The sequence below is a fragment of the Octopus sinensis genome, linkage group LG3 (assembly GCF_006345805.1).
Source record: "Octopus sinensis linkage group LG3, ASM634580v1, whole genome shotgun sequence".
NCBI classification, from domain to species: domain Eukaryota; kingdom Metazoa; phylum Mollusca; class Cephalopoda; order Octopoda; family Octopodidae; genus Octopus; species Octopus sinensis.
Genome location: NC_042999.1, coordinates 22,419,718 through 22,426,126, shown reverse-complemented (window position 1 = coordinate 22,426,126; position 6,409 = coordinate 22,419,718). Strand labels below are relative to the sequence as shown.

The following is a 6,409-nucleotide window of genomic DNA, read 5'->3' as shown; positions in this document are numbered from 1 at the left end:
AAGTCAGTCGTATACACACACACACACATATACATATGTATGTATGTATGTATGTATGTATGTATGTATGTATGTATGTATGTATGTATGCATGTATATATATACATATGTATATATATATATATTATATATATATGTGTGTGTGTTTGTTTGTCCTCCACTAATGCTAGACAACAGATGTTACTGTGTTTACATCCCCGTAACCTAGTGGTTCGGCAAAAGAGACCGACAGAATAAGTCTCTGGCGAGTGCTTAGCAACATTTCTTCCGGCTTATTACGTTCTCAGTTCAGCTGCTGTCGAGGTCAACTTAGCCTTTAAATCCTTTTCGAGGTTGATAAAATAAGTACCAGTTAAATATTGGGTGTCGATGCAACTGACTTCTTTCTCACCCTCAAAGCTTCTGGCCTTGTGCCAAAATTCGGAAGGATAATTTCTTCAGAAGCAGGTGTGAACAACTTGTCTGTATCTTGGCGACATGACAAAGTTTTATAAAAATACAGAAATAAAAATAAATAACCAAAAGATGGCAACGGGAAACGAATTTTATTTCCTCTCAGGAAATTCCTAGATAAAGGCTTAGCGTTTATCAAGGAAGTCATCAGCCGTCGTTTATTGATCTGATGACCCAAGGAATGCGTATTATATATATATAATATATATATATATATATATATATATATGTATATTATATATATTATATATATATTACGCATCGAATACATAATATTATATATATATATATATATTGGCGCAGGAGTGGCTGTGTGGTAAGTAGCTTGCTTACCAACCACACGGTTCCGGGTTCAGTCCCACTGCGTGGCATCTTGGGTAAGTGTCTTCTGCTATAGCCCCGGGCTGACCAATGTCTTGTGAGTGGATTTGGTAGACGGAAACTGAAAAAAGCCTGTCGTATATATGTATATATATATATGTGTGTGTGTGTGTTTGTGTGTGTTAGTGTGTCTGTGTTTGTCCTCCTAGCATTGCTTGACAACCGATGCTGGTGTGTTTACGTCTCCGTCACTTAGCGGTTCGGCAAAAGAAACCGATAGAATAAGTACTGGGCTTACAAAGAATAAGTCCCGGGGTCGATTTGCTCGACTAAAGGCGGTGCTCCAGCATGTCCGCAGTCAAATGACTGAAACAAGTAAAGAGTAATATATATATATATATATATATATATATATATACTGCGCCTATATATATATATATATAATATATATATATATATTATATATATATGTGACCTCGTGAGTACCGCTGGCGGCGATTTTTTCCCTCTGTCTTCCCTTCTCGGTCTTTCCTTCTCCTATGTTTCCGATGAAGAGCTCTGCTCGAAACGTTAAAACACCCTCGCTTCTTTCCTTCTTTCCTGAGCGTCCAATAATACTTTATTTGTTCCTCGCGTTGTTGTGTTTTTTTTGTTTTTTTTTGTGTTTTCTTGTTTGGATTAACTTTATATATATATATATATATAATATATATATATATATATATATATAGGTAAACAGTAAAAATAATTACAGACATGGACAAGAACATGAACACCACAGAGACGACACAAGAACCACAGGACGGGACATTCGAAGCCCTCAGTCATCAGTCAAGAACCAGATCATCTTAGCAATTTCGGCTGATTAATCTTGAGATTGCTCCGATATGGGCAGCCCGCCAAGGGAAATCTAAGCCAAGCGCATTAGATCCCCTGGAAGAAAGCTTCGAATGTATACAACAGAGGACGGAAAACGAACGAAGTACACGAACAAATACAGAATACGTGACACCAATAAGAACAAAAACGTAAAAACAATAACGGTAAAAATAAAAAACAAAACGAAACCAGGACGTAGGACAAGGGTCTTTCGACAGGACGAGTTGAGTATGGGGCTGGCTTGTGAAGTTGTGCCTAATGGCCGCAAGGAGACGAACAATACGTGTTGCTTCGGCGGCTGCTGGAACGAAAAGAGCGCTCAACAGCGGCTAGCGGTCACGTGAGAACAAAAGACAGAGAAAGGGACAGATGAAAAGAGAGAAGGTGGACGAGGGAGGAGAAGAAAGAGACAGATCGAGGGGGCTGGAGGTGAGAGAGATAGAGAAACGTAGAAGGGGGGGGGAAGACGGATGGAGGGGAAAGAAAGGAAGGGGAATAAGGGAGGAGAGAGAGAGAGAGAGAGAAAGAGACAGATTAAGAGTCGTATCAATGCTAGAGAAAAAATATACTTATCGTATAAGGACAATTGTGGATACGTAGCCGCCGATTATATAGGTAAACAGTAAAAATAATTACAGACATGGACAAGAACATGAAACACCACAGAGACGACACAAGAACCACAGGACGGGACATTCGAAGCCCTCAGTCATCAGTCAAGAACCAGATCATCTTAGCAATTTCGGCTGATTAATCTTGAGATTGCTCCGATATGGGCAGCCCGCCAAGGAAATCTAAGCCAAGCGCATTAGATCCCCTGGAAAAAGCTTCGAATGTATACAACACGAGGACTATATATATATAATATATATATATATATATATATAATATATATATATATATATATATATATATAATATATATATATACCTATATTATGCACATACGCTACAAAACATTAAAATTTAAAACTTCCTCATCTATTATAAACCCAAACCTGTAAGCCTATGATTAAACACCCGTCGTAGTTTGCAAATTTAATTGCGAACGTAAAATTTGTAAACTTTTCGACTCCCTCTGTTATATTGGCTTTAAAGCTACTAAGCTTTTCCCCTGGCTCAGCATGTATTTTCGAAATGGAATAATCGCAACGCATTGCATAACATAACACAAAGCAAAACTAGACAGGAAAAACATTAATAAACAGCATATCTATCCTATAAGCAATTCCTTCCCATCACCGCCATAACAAAACTGACGATTAACGATGTAAGCAAATGTAATAGCGCTTCACAATGTTGAAACAGACATAGAATATACACTAATTTTCTCTCCCTCTCTCTCGTTCTCTCTCTCTCTCTGCCAAAAATACTTACATAACAACAACAACAATAGCAGCAGCAACAATGGCCACAACAATATCGTGACTTAGATTAACAGTAAAAATTACGCAACGTATATAAATGCGTACGTGGTCAGATCAATAAGTATCCGGACTGTTGCCATAGTAACGAAGCTAAAGCACTCAGAGTAAAGCCGCTCGGTACAGATTGACCTTGAACTCTGCTGTGCTTGCGCACTAAGTTTTAACTTTCTTGCATACAAACATACATGCATACATACATATTTTCTTTTTTCTTTTATTCCTTTATATGTTTCAGTCATTTGACTGCGGCCATGCTGGAGCACCGCCTTTAGTCAAGCAAATCGACCCCAGGACTTATTCTTTGTAAGCCTAGTACTTATTCTATAGGTCTCTTTCTGCCGAACCGCTAAGCGACGGAGACGTAGACACACACACACACACACACACACACACACACATATATATATAACACATATATATACGACGGGCTTCTTTCAGTTTCCGTCTACCAAATCCACTCACAAAGCTTTGGGCGGCCCGAAGCTATAGTAAAAGACACTAGCCCAAGGTACCACGCAGTGGGACTGAACCCGGAACCATGTGGTTGGTAAGCAAACTACTTATCGCACAGCCACTCCTAACATACATGCATGCATACATACATACATACATACATACATACATACATACATAAATACATAAGGACAAAAGTATGTACCATCATAGAATCAGCTGCCCTGCAGATATAATATATTTCTTTGAAAATCAAAGAAAAAGAGGATATCTATGGACAACTGCTTCGTAACCTCCATCTTCTATATCCAGATTATGAATTCATATTAATACCAATAATAGTTGGAGCACTAGGTTTTGTTAGTAAATGCTTAAAGGAGAATCTGGATAAATTGGGATTTACAGAAAGAGAAATCGACCGGATAATTCGTACATTACAGGCGCAATCTGTATAGTGTTCTTGGACGCTGAGGAAAGGAAAGAAAGAAGGAGGACTTAACGTTTCGAGCGGAGCTCTTCGTCAGAAACAGAAAAAGGAAAGATCCAAGGAAGGGAATACGGAGATGTATGCATGTATGCATGTATATATGTATATATGTTTGCATGTATGTATGTATGCATGCGTGCACGTATGTATGTATATGTATGCATGCATGTCTGTCTGTATGTATGTATGCATGCATGCGTATATGTATGTATCTTTATCTATCTATCTATCTATCTATCTGTCTGCCTGTCTGTCTGCCTGTTTGTCTGTCTGTCTGTCTATCTATCTATCTATCTATCTATCTATCTTTCTATCTTTAAGACTGTGCCTGCAGACTGACGCAGTCTAACCGAATGGTTAAGCAGTTCGCTTTGCATCCTCGACGTTGCGTGTTCGATCCTATTTCATGGCATCTTAGTCAAAGATCACTTACAACAGCCTCGGGTCGACCAATACTTTGAGAGCGAGAGCGAAACTGAACAGACAGAAACTTTGTAGAATCTCACCAGGTGGATTGTACAAATGTTTCAAAAGACAAATCTTGTTATACACACCAAGTCACGCTGGTTTGGCTTTAGAATTATGCTAAAAGTACACGCGTCAGTGGGAATGACAAGTTTTGTAAGGAGCAGGTTATTCAGTCGATCGAACAACTGAATTTCAATCGCCGAACGAAAGAAATCCTTCTGTAGGCTTCATCAGCCGCCATCGCTGCCGCCATCGCTGCCGCCATCGCTGCCGCCATCGCTGCCGCCATCGCTGCCGCCATCGCTGCCGCCATCGCTGCCGCCATCGCTTCCACTACCGCCACTCTCTCCACCGTCGCCACCATCACCGCTTTATAATACTATATCACGTGATCATGTGTGTCTGTTTGCCGTAGCTTTGATTGTGTTGTTTGTAAGAATGTGTATGAGTCGTTATGAATGATCATATATCCGTATGAATTATGTCTATGTACCTATACGCGTGATCATGCTCGTACGTACAAGCATACATAAATACATACATACAAAATTGCATACACACACACAATACATATATACATATAAATATATCTATATATTTATAAATATATGCATACATACATACGTACATACATAAATATACACACAGGTATTTGCCCATGTACCTGTTTTAAGGTAAGAGCATGTCTATGTGTATTCATGCATATACATACAAGATTACGTACCTACCAACCTACATACATATATGTGTTTAAAAATAAACACACACACACACACACACACACACACACCACACACACACACACACACACATACACACACACACACACACACACATATATATATAGGGAAAGTTCGCGAAAAAAACAAAAGACGAAGACAGGTGGTGTATAAAACACACAAATGTATTAGAATAGTAGGAAATTGAAAAAGTCTTTTACGTTTCGAGCCTACACTCTTCTACAGAAAGGGACACAGAAAAAAAAAAACAAGGAGAGAAACAAGGGGAGAAAAAGGCGTGTAGTGATTACCGATCTATCATGGCGACTGCTGGACAGAAGGGTCACACAGGAGAGCGAACAAGTAGGGGAGATATACAGGAAAGTTTAGAAAGTATAAAAATAATAGTAATGATAATAATAATAATAGTTTTACGTAAAGTTCAAAGATTTAGACGTCTTGGTGTATTGTAGAGATTGATACATGTACCCCTCACACACACATGCTCATGAAATTGCATACATAGATATGCATATACATACAAGATTACCTACCTACCAACTTACATACATATGTGTATAAATATATATATATATACATATACATATACATGTATCTGCACACGGATACATTTACCCAACCCTCACACACATGCTCATGAATTTGCATACATAGATATTATATTTGAGAGCGTATATATATATATATATATATATTGTTTTATTCTTTTATTCTTTTACTTGTTTCAGTCGTTTGACTGCAGCCATGCTGGAGCACCGCCTTTAATCGAGCAAATCGACCCCGGGACTTATTCTTTTTTTAAAGCCCAGTACTTATTCTATCGGTCTCTTTTGCCGATTGTCTAAGTGGCGGGGACGTAAACACACCAGCATCGGTTGTCAAGCAATGCTAGGAGGACAAACACAGACATACACACACATATATATATATATATACATATATACGACAGGTTTCTTTCAGTTTCCGTCTACCAAATCCACTCACGAGGCATTGGTCGGCCCAGGGCTATAGCAGAAGACACTTGCCCAAGATGCCACGCAGTGGGACTGAACCCGGAACCATGTGGTTGGTTAGCAAGCTACTTATCACACAGCCACTCCTATATTAGTACGTATGTTTGAGTCTAAGGTTGTACTATGATGTGTTCATGCACAAGCGCGCGTTTGTATACGGCAATATCTG

General features: G+C 38.9%; 1 long non-coding RNA gene across 1 annotated transcript in view; it reads left to right on the top strand.

Annotated features, from left to right (window-relative positions):
• The first annotated feature begins 337 nt into the window (after positions 1–337).
• Positions 338–6,409, top strand: part of LOC118762718 — a 7,479-nt gene continuing 1,407 nt past the window's right edge. The window contains exons 1-2 of the long non-coding RNA XR_004998469.1: positions 338–365; positions 1,031–1,032. This is a non-coding gene — a long non-coding RNA (uncharacterized LOC118762718). The remainder of the gene's footprint in view (positions 366–1,030; positions 1,033–6,409) is intronic.